The sequence below is a fragment of the Saimiri boliviensis genome, chromosome 17 (genome assembly GCF_048565385.1).
Source record: "Saimiri boliviensis isolate mSaiBol1 chromosome 17, mSaiBol1.pri, whole genome shotgun sequence".
NCBI classification, from domain to species: domain Eukaryota; kingdom Metazoa; phylum Chordata; class Mammalia; order Primates; family Cebidae; genus Saimiri; species Saimiri boliviensis.
In genome coordinates this window covers 59,802,760-59,819,736 of record NC_133465.1, presented here as the reverse complement: position 1 = coordinate 59,819,736, position 16,977 = coordinate 59,802,760, and the positions used below count along the sequence as shown (strand labels likewise).

At 36.5% G+C, this 16,977-nt stretch overlaps 1 protein-coding gene across 5 annotated transcripts in view; it reads right to left on the bottom strand.

Moving 5' to 3' along the window:
- KCNJ16 (potassium inwardly rectifying channel subfamily J member 16) overlaps positions 1-11,278 on the bottom strand; it is a 57,462-nt gene extending 46,184 nt beyond the window's left edge. For 2 of the 5 annotated variants that reach the window (XM_074388909.1, XM_010342483.3), the window contains exon 1: positions 4,051-7,976. The gene's annotated coding sequence lies outside the window, so the exon portion shown is untranslated. Of the gene's footprint in view, positions 1-4,050; positions 7,977-11,173 lie in introns of those variants that run through there. The other 3 variants (XM_074388910.1, XM_039477004.2, XM_010342484.3) reach the window with 3 other exon arrangements.
- Between the last annotated feature and the right edge of the window lie 5,699 nt (positions 11,279-16,977).

Sequence of the window (16,977 nt, the reverse complement as noted above, 5' to 3'; positions counted from 1 at the left end):
GCGGGTGGATCATGACGTCGAGAGATCGAGACCATCCTGGTCAACATGGTGAAACCCCGTCTCTACTAAAGATACAAAAAAATTAGCTGGGCATGGTGGCACGTGCCTGTAATCCCAGCTACTCAGGAGGCTGAGGCAGGAGAATTGCCTGAACCCAGGAGGCGGAGGCTGCGGTGAGCCGAGATCGCGCCATTGCACTCCAGCCTGGGTAACAAGAGCGAAACTCCGTCTCAAAAAAAAAAAATAAATAAATAAAAAAAATAAAAAGATTGTTTCTACTTTATCACAAAAATTCTCATTGTAAGTATTTCCATATCAAGAGCAGTATTTCTAACAAATCAATATTTGTATGATTTTATATTCTCTTAATTAAGTAAAGACTTTAAGAAACCTCTCAAGGCATGTTGGTCTCTAATTTTATTGATACTTTCTCTAACAAATAAATGGTGTCACAGTTCAATATTTGGTATAAAAGGCAACAAACTTCCATTTGTCATTAAAACCATGAAGAATGGCTGCATTTTCCCCCCATCTATAAAACATTACTTTGCTTAGATCTGATATTATCTCTGCTCAATAGAGTGAAATCTTCATTGATTTTTGTTGGTAAAATTCTGTGTTTATTGATTTTAATGGAAATAACAAATTTTTGTGCTGGAACAGCTAGTGTTCCACCCATTAAATAAAGTAAAGATATTCTCTGTGGTTTGCTTTATTAATTCCTTAAATGCTTTGATAGAGAAAGAACAAGTTAGTGGTCGATGTGTGAAATAGAATACTTCAATAAAATCAATAATCAGAGGCATAGAACAGAATCAAAATGGCAGGATTTGCTTGTCCATTATTATTTCAATGCCTGAGCATTTCTCAGCATTTCACTTGGAGTTATGTACAAAGGTGTTTTGACTGGTGGGTATACAATCCAAAGAATGTGCTAATATAACTTAGCATCCCCAATAATAACACAGGTATGAATTTACAGGGAATCGAAGTTCCTTAGAGGAATACACGACTGGTTAAAAGCCCATGTCTTTACTATAATGACCACCTAGTTCAAATCTAGCTATATCATTTACTGGCTGTGTGACTTCAGAACATCACATGACTTCTCAGTGCCTCTGTTTCCTTATCTGTAAAAATGAAGTCTGTTATGAAGACTGAATCAATACTTTTAAAGCATTTAAAACGATGCAGGTTTAGAACTCTGTGTTGTGAAATTTAAAAATAAATTGAAAATATGTCTGCTGCAAAAGGACACATGTTTCTTTGTTATTGGTAGGTGAGCATTGCATGAATTTCTCCATGTAGTCACATATGGTCCGTGAAAGATTCAGAAATACCTTATTTTTGTGACTTTGGTGACAGAACATTTGAGATGTGGAAGCAAACCCTTTAACAAGATGATGAGATCACCTGTCGTTGTGACACTATCTTCATGATATGGAGAAAATATGGAGTCTTTGAAATACACAAGATCTACCCAACTAAGTAGCCTTGAAGGAAGATAAACTGAGAAAGGTTAAGATGAAAGCATTGACCATACAAAATCTGAGAAAGAAATAGAAGAAAAATTTATAGAAGATGGTGCTTATAAGTAAGTAGTTTCCACAGTACATGTTTGGTATAACATTGAGGGTCTATTTCCTATCTTTTAATTTTATTATTATTATTAGTGGTCAAGGAATTTTACTAGTGTTTCTTAATCTATCTCTGTCATTTTCCTCAGCTTAAAAGAGAGATAAGCTATATGAAAGCAGGGCAAACACCTGTGGAAAGGGGTTGATGGATTAGAAAAGCATAACTCCATTAGCTAAAGGATTGGGGTTAATGTAGGGACTTGGTTGCTATCCGTTCAGCACCACCACTCTACAGGGGGAAACGAAACAAAGACCAAGGAATCTTACAGAATCCAAACTTATTAAAATGCCTACCATGAATTGATTCTTTTGTGTTTTGCTTTTAAAAATAGAGGTAATCAAACATCAGGTAGTTAACACGAGACTGAAAAATTATTAAAAGTTTAACACTCCCAAAACTCGTTTGTATGTATTCATCTCATTTTATGTTTGTAAAAGAAGCAAGCCATTCTATCATAACACACATCACGTGGATTATGACTCTCTTCAATCATTAGTTGACTCTTTGATGGCAGGGACTATGTCTCTATTACTTGTTTTTTGTTTTGAATGGAAGTGTCAGATGTGGTATATTTGGATTGTACCAATTTAGCTAATCGAAACTACATGTCTCAGAATTCTATTCCCTTCATAGTTTAAGGTTAGTTTGGGCCATGGGAGTCATTTTGCATGACTTATGTAAGGTGGAAGTGAATATTCTTTTCAAAGCCATATTCTTTTCACAGCAAGTCACTGTAGGGCACGAGGTACTCAAGCAGCCCACACAGGTTGTCACTGATATGCTGGTACACATTCTGGGTGTGGATCGGCAGGTGAGCCCACTGTGCCTACACATCCTGTTGGTCTCCTCTCTGTTTCTATGGCTCTTGAGTTACAGAGGAGGGTACTGTGCTGATGGCACCCCTATTATCAAGTTGGAGGCTCAAAAGCCATGAGACACCAACATGGGCTTCATTTCATCCTGGTGGCTTCTAGCTAATCCTCACTGATTTCAATATGTTATCTTCCTCCACTTCACACCCATATGTGCTTCCTATTGCTTGCCCTACAACTTCAGATTCCAGGGCCATAGGGATGACAGCTTCACATAGACTATGTGACCAGCTGTGTAAAGTCAACTTTTTATGGTAGGTCATGTATGTATATAGTCATGTGTCACTTAATGATGAGGATATATTCTGTCAAATGCATCATTAGGCAATTTTGATATTGTTTGAACATCACAGAGTGTATTTACACAAACCTAGATAGTATAAGCTACTACACACCTAGGCTGGATGGTATAGCCTATTGCTCCTAAGCTATAAGCCTGTAGAGCATGTGACTGCACTAATACTGCACACAGTTGTAACACAATGGTATTTGTTCAAACATAGAAAACGTACAGTAAAAATGTGGTTTTAAAATCTTATGAGATCGCCATTACATGTGCACTCCATTGTTGAACAAGCTGTCGTTGTGCAGCACGTAAGCACAAACACACATAAGTATATATGTATGTATACACACATACATACAATACAGGTTTATTGTAACTCCCTATATATTTATATATAATACATAAATATCTCACTATATTATATATACACACAATTTTGGACTTCTCCTTCTCATCTGCTATATATATATTATAATATATATACACACATATATATATTATAATATACTATATATTATATATACGCACATATGTATATATTTTATATATATATATATATATATATATATATATATATATATATAGTCTCAGCTACTTGGGAAGCTGAGGCTTGAAGCTGGAGGGTTGAGGTTGCAGTGAACTGAAATCATGCCACTGCACTCTAGTCTGGGCAATAGAGCAAGACTCCGTCTCAATTATACATGTATATATAACTTCCAAAGCTCATTTGCATGTATTAATCTCATATATATATATATATATATATATGTATATTTACCAAATAGTTATGCTTCTCTTATCAAACATTGACTGTTAAAACCTATTAACTGTTTGTTGAGGGAATGTGTAAATGAATGAGAGAAATTTCTTTATTTTATAGCTGAAGAAACTGATGATGGATAATTACTTACTTTCCAATAATAATTAATGTATGATAATAGGAAGATAGCAACTCCTGACTTCAGGCCCAGTGTTTTTTCTACTGATCCATAATGCCTCTTTTAGCCTATCTTACTCATCCTCTAGTATGTAGAAGAACTGAGTCTTTGTAGGTGAATCCCTATTACCATCTTAAGCACTCCATCCAGGTGTGAAAAGACGTTCTGGCCACCTACTCCATAAAAATAGTGGCAGCAAGTTAATACGAATGTAAAAAACACAGGAAATGGGCAACTTCAAAAAAGGGAGAGCCCTGACAAGCACTTATCATGTTTTTGGTGTTAGCTGTAGTTTCATTTCTTTGAAGAACCTTACCTCTGAACCAAGGGTCTTTGATAAGTAGGAAAACGCTAATTAGCTTGTATCTCTTCTCTGTTCTTCACATTTTCGATTAAATTCTCCTCTCTAGAATTGGTCTCAGGTAACTGGAACAGAGTTCAGTATTAGAACTATAGTTTCAAGTGATTTAGGGACCTAGAAATGGACACCAAAATCATTCTCCCATATAAGTTACTATCTAGTTCATACTCACTTCTATATTCCATTCCCCTGCACCCCAGCACTCTGCTTTTATCTTCACACCAAAAACCCTACACTCTGAACAGTGAATTTCTCACATTTCCCCAAATCTGTTAGGCTCTTTATAAGTAGGCAGCCAACTTTTCTTCCTTCTAGCTAAAACCTAAGTACTACATTACTTCCACTGGAAAGCTTCTCTTGATTCTCTTGATTTCTGAGGCACAATTGTTTTTTGTTTTTTTCTGTGAGTATCCTGTTTTGCTAGCTTTTTTTTTTTTTTTACTTTCTCAATGTCACAGAATGGATGGACTAACCTTTACATGCCTAGTGACCAATAGAATGAGTCACTGTACAGCTATTAGAAGAAAGGAAAGAATATGTGTTCAATTCGTGAAACCAAGGTGTAAAAGACAACAACCTTATGTTTACTGAGTGGCAGCATAGTCACTGAATGCTATTATTTTCATGCCTAAAATAACCAGGTCTGCAATATCGTATTCATGGTATAGCAATTATCATGGTATTACTTCGTGAATAATTAATATAGACACTTATTTTACACACACAGACACACACACACAGAGCATAGTGACTCTGAACAATTAATGTCTCAAGGACACAATTTTGGACTTCTTCTCACCTGCTAACTCTGCTCACTCTATACCCCTGTGCTGCTGTTGCCCAAGCTGCCCCAACACAGCACAACCAAAATCCATACACAACTCAAGAAACAGTACCCACTGTTTACAACAGCAAAAACACGGATGAGCTAACACAATAGTGCAGAAACACACAGACAATATTCTGTCTACAGCAATATAATGCATAAAAATATTGTCCTGATTTTCCTTCTGTTTGGTTTTGCTTGGGTCTGTCTGTTTGTGATTTGCTTTGTTCAGTTTTGTCTCTCTGAATGTTTTTTAGCTTTTAACCTCCAAGTGCAAATGGCCTAATCTTATCTTCAGCTCAATATTGTTATCTAATTCAGTTAAATAAAATTTTAGTCATGAGTAAATGAAACCACCTCCCATTCCCATAAAGCCTAAATTTAAATGTGTGTAATTCCTAAGTCTTAGAGAATGCCTTCAAATTATCCACACCATGTTCTCCTCGGGAGTGTGATTGAACCACCCACAAATTGGCTCAATTCTGATCCAAATGAAAGGCAGTTTACAAAATAAAGAGCGTTCTTGATGTGACAATCCTGGTGCATAACTCAACATCTCTAACATTCTGGCACCTTCCCAAATTTTGGCTGCAAGCCTGAGAAGGATTTTACTTTCTCAATAAAATAAATAAACAGAACTCAGTATCATATTACAGGAACACTGAGAGGTCAGTTTAATAACCTAACTCATTCATCGAATATGGCTAAGTGTATCTTGCACTGGCTGATTTGTAAGAGCTATTAAGTCATAGTTCATCAGGCCCCAGGTGCTGTCTTCAGTATAGGAAAATCTTGACTCAGACATCTAGTGAACAACTTTGCAGTCCAGCCATTAGGGCAGGTACCTTGTTCTGTGAGCTTACTTTAGATTATTTTCCCAAAGTAGAGACAGAATGTCCTGAATTACCCATTGTTTGGCTTAGCCTCACATGAGATGAGGAGAGTGCATAGTTGTGAAAAGACTGGCCAAGTTTGTGGGTGAGTAGATATTTTTCTGGTGCAGAGCCAACTAACTAATCAAGTAGTAACCAAACCCAGGAATTTTGCCTCACAAAAATCATCCTTTAATAGTACTTCTCAAAATTTTCCATTAAAAAAAAATAAACCTTACAGAACATAATGACTCCTATTACTACCCCAAATCTGGGGTATTTGAGGATATAAGACAAATGACTGGGTCCGAGCTCAAAATATTCCACAATCTTACGATTTTTTTGGTCTTAAATGTAAATATATATTTTTGTTGGATATATATTCATACCTGCATTATGAAAATAATTTTTAAAGTGCTTATCAGTTAAATTAGTTTTTTACCCCCCATCCAAATCATTGAGTGAAATTAATGCTTCTAAAAGTTATACTGTGTTAATCTCATGGCTTCTCAGAGATGTTGGCATGTTGCTACTGCTGTGAACAGAATTATTCAGAGGTAAGACTAATCCATATGAACTGCATGAAAACATGGAGGAAATTATATAACAGCCAAAATATATGCTATGAATAGTGATTTTAATGGAAGAGGAGGCAATGTCATTAGAAGGCTGGATTATCAATGTCTCAAAAATAACTTATTCTTTAACTCAATTAAAAAAAATATTTTTTCTTTAACCAAGTTGCATTACAAAAAAAGCTATGGCATTAAAAATGCTGTATTACCAGATGTGGTGGCTCACACCTGTAATCCCAGCACTTTGGGAGGCAAAGGTGGGCAGACTACTTGAGGCTAGGAGTTCGAGACTAGCCTGGCCAACATGGTGAAACCCCATCTCTTCTAAATATACAAAAATTAGCTGGGTGTGTGGTGGGTGCCTATAATCCCAGCTAACTGGGAAGCTGAGGCAAGAGAATTGCTTGAACCTGGGAGTTGGGGGTTTCAGTGAGCCAAGATCATGCCACTGCATTCTAGCCTGGGCAATAGAGGGAGACTCCACGTAAAAAAATAAAGGTAAAAATAAAAAATAAAATAAAATGCTGTATTAAATTAATAGATGCATCTATATAAAAATGATGGTATTTTAGGCAGATCCATTTTATGAAATTTAATATTTATATGATTACTAAAGTATGGTTCTTAATTTCTTTTATAGAAATGGAAGCTTGAAATACATGATATCTAATAATCAGATGGCAAAGGACAATCCGGATGAAGTCGGATTCTGTTACTGTGATGTTTAATTTTATGTGTCAACTTGGCTAGACTCTGGTACCCAGTTGTTTGATCAAACACCAGTCTGGATATTGCTAGAAAGGAACATATTAGATGTAATGATAACTTCTCATCTGTAGACTTTGAGAAAAGCAAATTATGATCTTCCATAGTGTAGATGGGCCTTATCTAATCAGCCTTAAGAGCAAAAACCAAGGTGTCCTGGAAAAGAAGCTCTGCTTCAAAGGTGTAACATACAAATGCTGTCTAAGTTTCCAATTCTGGCCTACTCTGCAGATTTGAACTCAATACTGCAATGTCAACTATAACTAGAATTTCTATGAGCCCACCCTACAGATTTCATACTTGTCAACCACCATAATCGCTTGAGCCAATTCCTTAAGATCACTCTGTCTTTTTCTCTCTCTCACTCTCCTATACCCTGTTTCTTCTGTTTCTGTAGAGATCCTTGACTAATAACCAAACTACAGCAGAAAAAAGAAAGTTTTAAGAGAACCGTCAGAGTGAGTTTCTAACAGTGGAAAATCTTGTAATAGCGTTCATAGTACAAATGATATTTCAGCGTCTAAAAGTTCTTAATTCCGCAAGCACACCCAGGACAATATTAACCCGCCTCAAAATTGGCTATCATCTTCTTGCCTTCCTGGAAGAAAGTTACATTGGTTGGTGTGCTAATTGTACCTTATGTTGTGATGCTGCTGGACCATTGCTTCGCTCTTAATTATTTACAGACGTGCCTTTTTCTGCTGGACTGGGGGCAGGGACCAGGTCTGTATCATCTTTGTCCCCAGACTGCCCAGTACAGTGGTACTTAATAAATGTTTACTGACTGCATAAGAACATGGTTCTGATTTAAAATGGGATATAATAAAAAAATTGATATTAACCAAAATAAAAAGTGTTTTTTGTCATGTTTGCTAGAACATGCATTTTTCTTTAAAAAAAAAAAAACAACATTATTTGTTTCTCAGTTAAAAGGAGAGCAAATCTTACAAAATTCAATCTGATGCCATGTAATCATTTGGAGTCTTTAACGCTATTTTCATGTAAGGAAAATAAAATTAGAAATTGAAGTGATGTTTCTGGAATGTGGTAAGGTAAAAATCACCTTTAAGTGGAGTTGTTGGATATATCTAATTTGGAACTATTTCTTCCTCAGATGATTGATGTTTTAACATTTTTTATAGACCTGTGGGCAGTTTCATATCTAGTTTTAGGAGGGGGAGAATGTGGACCCATGGTAACTGGCAAAAGTTGCATTTAATAGTGAGAAGCCTCTATCAGAATGTTATGTATGTTTTGCATCCAAATCCTTGATTTCAGAGTAGAACTTTCTGGAGCAAGGTGAGGAAAAAAATGTGATCCTATCTTTTTCATTTAAAAGCAGCTATACAAAAAATAAAGTCATCTACCCCTTGCGTTTAACAGAGTGAAATAATTATAAATCCTAGGGTACATAGGACCTAAAGAATGATGATAAAACTTCTAGTTCTGTTTACTGACCAAGATGATAAAACTTCTAGTTCTGTTTACTATATTTTGTCCAAGAAATCTACTTTTACTTCGATTTCTTAGTTGCCTGTTTCTTGACAACATCTGGGATAAGCTACAGAGGGCCTGGCTTCTGGGTTGAGATTGGTGTTTCCCTTAAAAGTTTTATGTTGCTGAGCATGTTGTTATCCTCAGCACAACCTTTCTTGATGATCATAATCTTTTTTTTTTTTTTTAGACTGAGTTTTGCTCTTGTCTCCCAGACTGGAATGCAATGGTGCCAACTTGGCTCACTGCAACCTCTGCTTATTGGGTTCAAGTGATTCTCCTGCCTCAGCCTCCCAAGTATCTGTGATTACATGCATGCACCACCACACCCAGCATGCACCACCACACCCAGCTGTTTTTTTGTATTTTTAGTAGAAATGGGGTTTCACCATATTGGTCAGTCTGGTCTTGATCTCCTGACTTCAGGTGATCCACCTGCCTCAGCCTCCCAAAGTGCTGGGATTACAGGTATGAACCCTGCACCCAGCCTCAGAAGTCTTTTTATTTACTCCATTGGGTACACTAGAGGAGCCTATCTTCATTTACTCCTATGCTTATTCTAATTCTGCTCATTCTCCCATCTATATTTTAACTTATAATATCAGCCTGACATCCATAATACTCCTCACTGTCTTTCCACCTGTCTAAAGCTACACTTCCCTTGGTCTTTTCTAACATCTCAAAAACCTTCTCTGATGCATGTAGCTTGCAGAATCGTATCTGTCTTGGAAAAAAATATGGCACATATATGTGACTTCATGTATTGCTTGCTACTGTCACTCCTGCAATTTTGCTTTAGCCACCCTGGCCTCTTTGCTGTTTCGTGAAGTAACCAGGCAGACCTCAGCCTTAGGACTGTTCTATCTGCCTGAATTGCTCTTCTCCAAGAATTCTACATTGCTCATTTCCTCACCACCTCCAAGTGTTTGATCAAATATCACCCCCTTAGTGAAGGCTTCCTTGACAGTTCCATTTATAAATGGAAATTGGTGGGCAGTAACTTTGAAGATGGCTTCCAATGAGCCTCTTCTGCTCAAACTCAAGTTCTTGTGTAAGGTCAAGTGATGAGTTTTACAAATTTAACAAAGAAAGTTAACTGGATTGTTTTGGTCCAAATATTTAGTTTTCATGCCCTTTACATATTTTGCCACAAATTATATTTTTTTCCATTTCTAATTTTCAATGAATTTAGATCCAGGTCTTAACTTGTACTCACCACTAGCCTATATAACAGAAGAAACATGTATTTTTCAATCCCCTTGAAGACTGTTGTTCTCTTCCAAATTGAAATTCTTGGTTAGAAAAATGCATTAAAATAGAATATTAAATCCCCCTCCCACTGCAGTCTTTCCTTCCAGTTTCAAATGCTGTCATGGTCTTTTTATGTATGAGACTAATAATCTTAGATTTGTCCCAATTATCATGTTCTAAAAACAAACTTAAGCAGGATTACATCTCTTAGTTACCCAAGCTCTCTTTCTCTCTCTCTTTTGATTTGAATTGAACTCTGGACCTTGTTCACTTTTAAATTCATTTTGGCTGAATTTCAGGAATTCCTTAAATGTATTCTGCAAAACAGCTGTGGTTTGGGTACTTCATGTTCCTTTATTGGTTACAATCTGACATAAAGAGTGGCTGATCTCCATTTTCCATACCAAAGTAACAAAGTCGCATTCAAAAATTTTTTTCAGATCTTAAGGATCCGGCTCTCACTAGACATAAGAGTAACATTTAGCAGAAATACTCCAGCACTCTTTTTCTAAAGACTGTTCAGTCCATATAATACACATAATAAAATTCATCTGGCTTATAGAAAAGTTATTGTTTTACCTAAATATACCAACAAGTAAAACCATTCAATAATATATGTTAGAGAATGCATGGCAACCGAAGGGCAAAGTTTTACAAGCTCACACTTTTCTGAATAAATACTCAAAAACAAAGCTTCAAGATTTTAATTGATAAGAAAAAGAGCTTCAGAGAGATTAAGGTGAAAACAAAGGGAGAAAATTCTTCACTTCCAATTTATGTCAGAATAAGTCTAGAAAAACAGCTCTTTAATTTCCTTTCAATGATTACATACAACTCTAAAAAAAAACCCTATATGTTCCCTGAGCTTTTTAAGGGAGAAGGTATAAAATAAATATTTTTTCATATTTTCAGTTATATATTCATAAGTGCATACAGGATGCAATACTCTGGTTCTGAAAGATATTATAGAATATTCCATATGGTCTGAATATAGTAAAGTCACTTTTAGGCATTTACAAATAAAATAGCAGGCAAGGGCTATTTAACAGACTCTGTAAACACCAACATGAGACTACTTTTGACCAAAGCTTCAAAAGGACTTAAGGAATGTGACACACTGTTTGATTCCTACTCAAAGCACTTGGATAAAAAAATTAAATTATCTTAATTGCACTTAACTGATCTTTAATATTTACATTTGCTGGAAACAGAGGTGCTGCTCCCCAAATACAGATGCCAGCAAGAGCAAAACATAGGCTGAATGACATTGTGTCTGTAGCAATAACAGCACTTACCTTTATTCGCTCTCCCCACAGAGAATCTATGAGCTGGGTGCTCTCAGCTGGGAATGGCAAGAATGCTTTTTAGTTAATAATAAAGGAAAGAAAAGCTCCAGACACCAAGAACCTGGGTTAACCATTGACACTGGTTTGTTCCTACAGTTCCTCCCTGGGAATCTACATAGGTAGCTCCTGGCATCTTATCAAGGAAGCCATAGCCAGTCAGCTGTGGCAGCGATTACCTCACCACCTCTGGAGGAGGTACAGTGTGAAGGTCACCCAAGTATATCCTGACTAAGTTTTTACTCGATTAGGGATACAAAGGAGGAAGATTTGCTAGGCCAGAAATATGCTCAATGATGCCAGTAAGTGACTCAAATATTTACAAACAGGATTGTGGAGAGACGACCTGTGGAAATGCTCGTGCTAGTTTTCAGACTCTGTTGAAGCAGTACTAATAAATCCTTTTCATCAGAACTCTTTGTCTACATCTTAGCAGCTGAGGATTGGGATTGCACGCTGATGAAAACCGAGACAGGTGAATGATGGATAGACAAACATCCATTCATTCTTTATTTACCAAACCTTTAATGGTTATTTACCTAGTTGCAAAGAACTAGAGTTCACAGCTGATTAAACCTTTGACTAATCAACATGGATGACAGAGATTGGGGTTGGAGAATCTTCCATTCCTCAACCCCAGGAATGAGAGCTCCAGACTGAAATGGTGAATACAGTGCAGGCTGTGGTATAGGTTTTGCCTGGCAATAGTCCTAATGGGTTAAATAAAATAGTGAGGTGGTCATGCAGTCAATGCTCACCAGGAGGTAGAAAAGTAAGTGAAGGGAAGAGGTCTATTTATAATGCTAGAATTAAAAAAAAAAAAAAAAAAAAAGATCCAGAAAACGTGAAAGGCAGCCATGGGGAACTAAAGAAATAGCAACCCAAAGCTCTTCAGAACCTGGTGGAGTTGTGTCCAGCAATGCTCAACAGAGTGTTATGCTAACAAGGAATTAGTTTTTCCTTTATTCTACAGAGTGTTGGCAGCCAGGGGTTCTAGGGAACCACATCAGGCTTGGTTAACACTGCAAATTTAAGAGGAATTTTCTAGGTTCTGACTGAGGGTTGTTAGAGTTTTGTTTCCATGGCTAAAAGCATGAACACTTGAGGAAGTGGACTTCTGTGTTGGCACTGCCACTTACTAGCTGTGTGACACTGAGAAGCTGCTTCACCTTTCTGTAACTCCATTTCCTGATCTGTAAAATGGGGATGATGACAGCAACAATGTCAATATCCAGCACAGATAGATAATTCATGTTCCAACTGTCAGCTATCACTAAGGTATTCACATTCTGAAAGGAGCAACTGTTTTGCAACCTGTGACACAATATCTGCAGAAGAGCTTGAACTCTCCAAGGGACCTATCTTTTCATTCATCCATAGATGTCAGGGAAGCAGTGGATATAGAAGTTGCCTTTTCTGTTAAAATAAAATAAAATAAAATTGAAGACTAGATAAATGCCTCCATTTCCATAACAATCGCCAGCAACTCTCATTGTGGTTTATCCATGATATGTCTGAGTTGATTGTTCAATATTGTCACTTAACGCTGCTTGATTACTGGCTTGTTTGAAAGCAAAACACACATTTGTTAGTGTTCTATCTCAAAGGACTTTTAAAAAAAAAAACACAAAAGTTGACAGGACTCCCTCTGCTGTGCAAAGGCAATTTCAGGAAAGGTGACTTTGTGTGGGTGAGCGTTTGGATTGATCTGAGAAGATGAGGCATTTAAACATAGCGTAAAAACAGGCCATGGAGAAGAGCAAGACGGGAGGCAAGATGTTCCCCAACTGGACGGATTCCCAACTCCCACTGAGTCAGATCGTCATTGCATGGCTTCATTTCTTTGTTTGAAGTAAATTCCCAGAACATCAGACACACCCATACTCACATGTAAGTAGAAAAACACTTTCTAAAGCCAAATAAATAAAAATGAAATGTGGATTGGCTTTTCTGTTACATGTCTATGCCTCCTCAGTCTACCTTAACTGAAAATTAACCTCACTGAAGTTCAGCTTTTGTGAACTTTAATCCTCCCCAAAACAGAGAGATAAATTGAGGCAAATTGAAGGGTCATGTTTAAGATTTGTCAAATTACAAGATAAGAATTTGTTACTTGAATGTCAAAACTCTAAGTGATAAATAATTGCCTTTTTTCAATAATCTGTAATGTATTGCTGTTCTGTGATTTTAGTACAGGCCTAAGAGGAAGTTACGTTGCACAAAGGGGTTACTTATTATAGAGAACACCCTAGCTCTGGCACTGGAAGACTGTGGCCTGCTTCCAGTTTCTGTAAGGACTTCAAACTAAGAATGGTTTTTACAATTATAAATACTGGGGGGGGGGGGGGGGGGTGGAGAATTAAAAGAATAATAATATTTGTGACATGAAAATTACATGAATTCACATTTCTATGTCTGTAAATCATGTGTGTTAGTATACAGGCCTATCCATCTTTTTTACTTATTGTCAATGAAAGCTTCATATTACACAAAGAATTCGATGACCTTCAATACCTCAGCAGAGACTGTGGTCCTCAAAGCCTAAAATATTTTGTATCTGGCCCTTTACAGAATTAAAAAAAAAAAAAAATCTGGCTAAACCATAAAATTCACTATTCTCCAAAAGTAATGCTCCTCTTTCCTTATTAATGATTTTCCAGTTAAGTCCAAGTCAACTGCATTTCTATGACTTAAAATCCTATCTTTCCTTCAATATTCCTTTTACTAACTCTTCCCTTGTCTAACATAAAAATATCAATAGTTTATTTCAAAAATAATAATAATTAAGAATAATACTCTTTAAAGGCACTATGTTTTTCAATCTAGATATTTTAGCATTTAGTTGCATGCCTTATTTCCTTTACTAAATTCTAAATATTAGTGGGTAGGGACTTACTGAATCTTATTAATATATATTTTTTTAATTTTTAATTTTTGTGTTTTGAGATGGGGTTTTCCTACGTTGCCTAGGCTGGTCTCGAACTCCAGGACTGAGGCAATCCACCCACCCCAGCCTCGAGTAGATGGGACTATAGGCATGTGTCATTATGCCTGACTCCCTCATTCATCTTTGAGTCCAACCAAGTGACTAACAGAAAGCTAGAATTCAGTACTAACACTAAGGGACGAATGCTTGTTGGAATTAAGGAAACAAGCATGTTTGGAAAATAAACGTGTTTGTCTTTTAAAGGTTTCTTCACCCTTTTCTTCAGTTTACTATCTTAATGAGCACCCCTATCACTGTCCGTCATCTGTCTCTCCCAAGTCCCAAGACCCTCTTGCTGTCCAGATACTGCAGCATTGCTCGGTTGGGTCCAAGTTGTCCTCTTGCTTCATAATCCCAGCTGTCAGAATGTTCCTTTGAAGTGTCTCGATCACTTGAAGAGCTCTGTGTGTTTTACTGTATTTCAAACCCTCCAGAATACATGGTATCGGAGGCAGAAGGAAAAGGGGGCGAAGAGCCAACTGAATATTCTTCCTCAAGGAGCAAGTTTCATAAGATTGAAATGAAAATTCCTGTTCGGCATTTTCCTAAGATGATTCACTGTACTTCAACAATTATTTAAATAAAATAATTGGTTGTATCATTTTGAAAGAATCTGACACATTGAATCATGCTAATAGGTGAAAAGCTGCATTATCTCTCCCAGAGAGGGGAAAATGGAAAGAACACCTTAAAAAACTTTCCTGGATGTTAACGTTATATAGGTTTATTGTAGATACTATAAATAAGAGTACAAAGAGGACAATAAAAAATAATCACAAGTCTCAATTTTCTTTAGTCAAATTATTTCCAGCCATTTTCTCTATGGTCTTAAGATAAACTTGAGATTCAGTCAAATTTACAATTTTGTATCTTGCTTTTTAACCTTAGTCAAGGAGTTCTGGTCTGAATGCAAAGGAATGCATTTCTAACCATTGAATTCCCAACATCCAGGAGATTTGAGTCAAGCAGGTCTTTTAGAGCATGTGTACTGGCTTTTTAGTAGTCCCCAATCACAGCCACGCTGACTTATCTGATCTACACTATGTTATGGGGATTACTTGAAACCATGCCTTGAGAGAGGTTTACTAACTATCATGTATCCACCAGATGTGACCCAACATTTGAAGGGCATCCCCAAGCATTAGGTAAATTCTAGTCTTCTGCAAGAAGTACTTATAAATTGAAAAGTTATCCTTCTCAAAGAAAAAAAAATGCTTTCCATGGGACTAGGAATTGCATCAAAGATAATTGATTTCATTTCAAAATATGCCTTAGTTTTAAAGACTAGTTTGCTCTTATTAATTCTGTCTTTTTCTATCCAAAGAGAGATTTTGAATAATTACTTGGATATTTTAAACCCCAAACTCCTAACTGGCTTCATTACCACATTGATTATTTTATTAGGAGATATTTGAAGGAGATTAATCTGCCTTTATCACTTCCTTACTTCTTCTTTCCTTTTCATATGAGGTATAATCCTTTTCTTCCCAACTTGTGCTCTTTCAAACCTCAGGAATGAATTATAAAAATGAATACCCTTATTGCCTTATTCTCTTCCAAGACAGCTTTTTCTAATGCTTTTCTTCCCCCTAAAATAAGAATTAAAAGTGATATTTCTTTTGACAGCTGGTAACTAATCCCACCTTAGCAGGAAGGAGAACAGGAAGCCAGCAAAGGAATTTTCCATTCCTGTCTCTTTTAATTTTTCCCCACATCAGGTATTTTTCAAAATCTAGACACTTCCAATGAGTCTGTATATCTTCTTGTTTTGTCTACCAGAGTCACGTGTTCTTTAACTTCTCCTGTGCTGATGAGAAACCTGACTGAGTTTATGTTTGTATTTGGAGGAGGGAGAACTTGAGAACTTTTGAATCTCCAAAGGGAATATAATTGAAATGTGATGCCTTTGCTTGTGCAAACGGGCTTTTTTCCTTTTGTAAAGATAAAGTTCACAGAGCTAGCCCATCAAACCACAAATCAGAATGTCTCATGTCGTAACAGAGCTATGACTTTGATTCCTACAATAAGTCTCTTTTGGTTGGCCTGGATACCTTTCTCCATTCCTTTCCCATCTCTCTCCCTCCCTTTTTTCTCCCTCCCGTTCTTTCTTCATTCCTTCCTTTTTCTCTTCTGTTTAATGCAAGGACTCTGTATTTTACTATGCTCCAAGTCCACCAAAATGCATATAAGGTGCAGGAGATAAAGGAAAAATAATTAACTCGAATTTGTTTCTCCAAGGAGAAATGCAGTTCAGCATTTTCAAAAACAATGTATTCAATCTTTTAATGAGCATTTTTTAACAATGATGAAATCAGTTTTCTAAAACTAATGGCTTGCACAAAATGTGATGGAAAGGTATTTATATAAGTTGATGTCATTTCAAATGAAACAATGTATCTAAGCTGATGTCTACTGAAACACATTAAATTCCATATACCAGTGACATCTAATACTGAAGTCGACTTTTTCTGAAATGTGTATCTGGCCATACATAGCACAAATTTGCCTGGAAGACAGTAGGTGAGAGGGGAAGGGTGGAAAAATGAAGAGTAAGTTAGAAGGAGTAAGTTAATGAGTGCTGGAATTAGCTGGTAAAGGGAGAGCTAAGCAGAAGGAAACAGAATAAAATGCCCTTATGTTATTTAGTAGCTCACAAAAGTAAGCAAAATAAGAGAAACAGGGAGTCACAGAGAGTGCTGAGTTTTCTTTATCTGAGTATGCGGGGGTACTTACTCTGAAGATTCTTCTTAAGGAGAAGGAAATTTTTCAA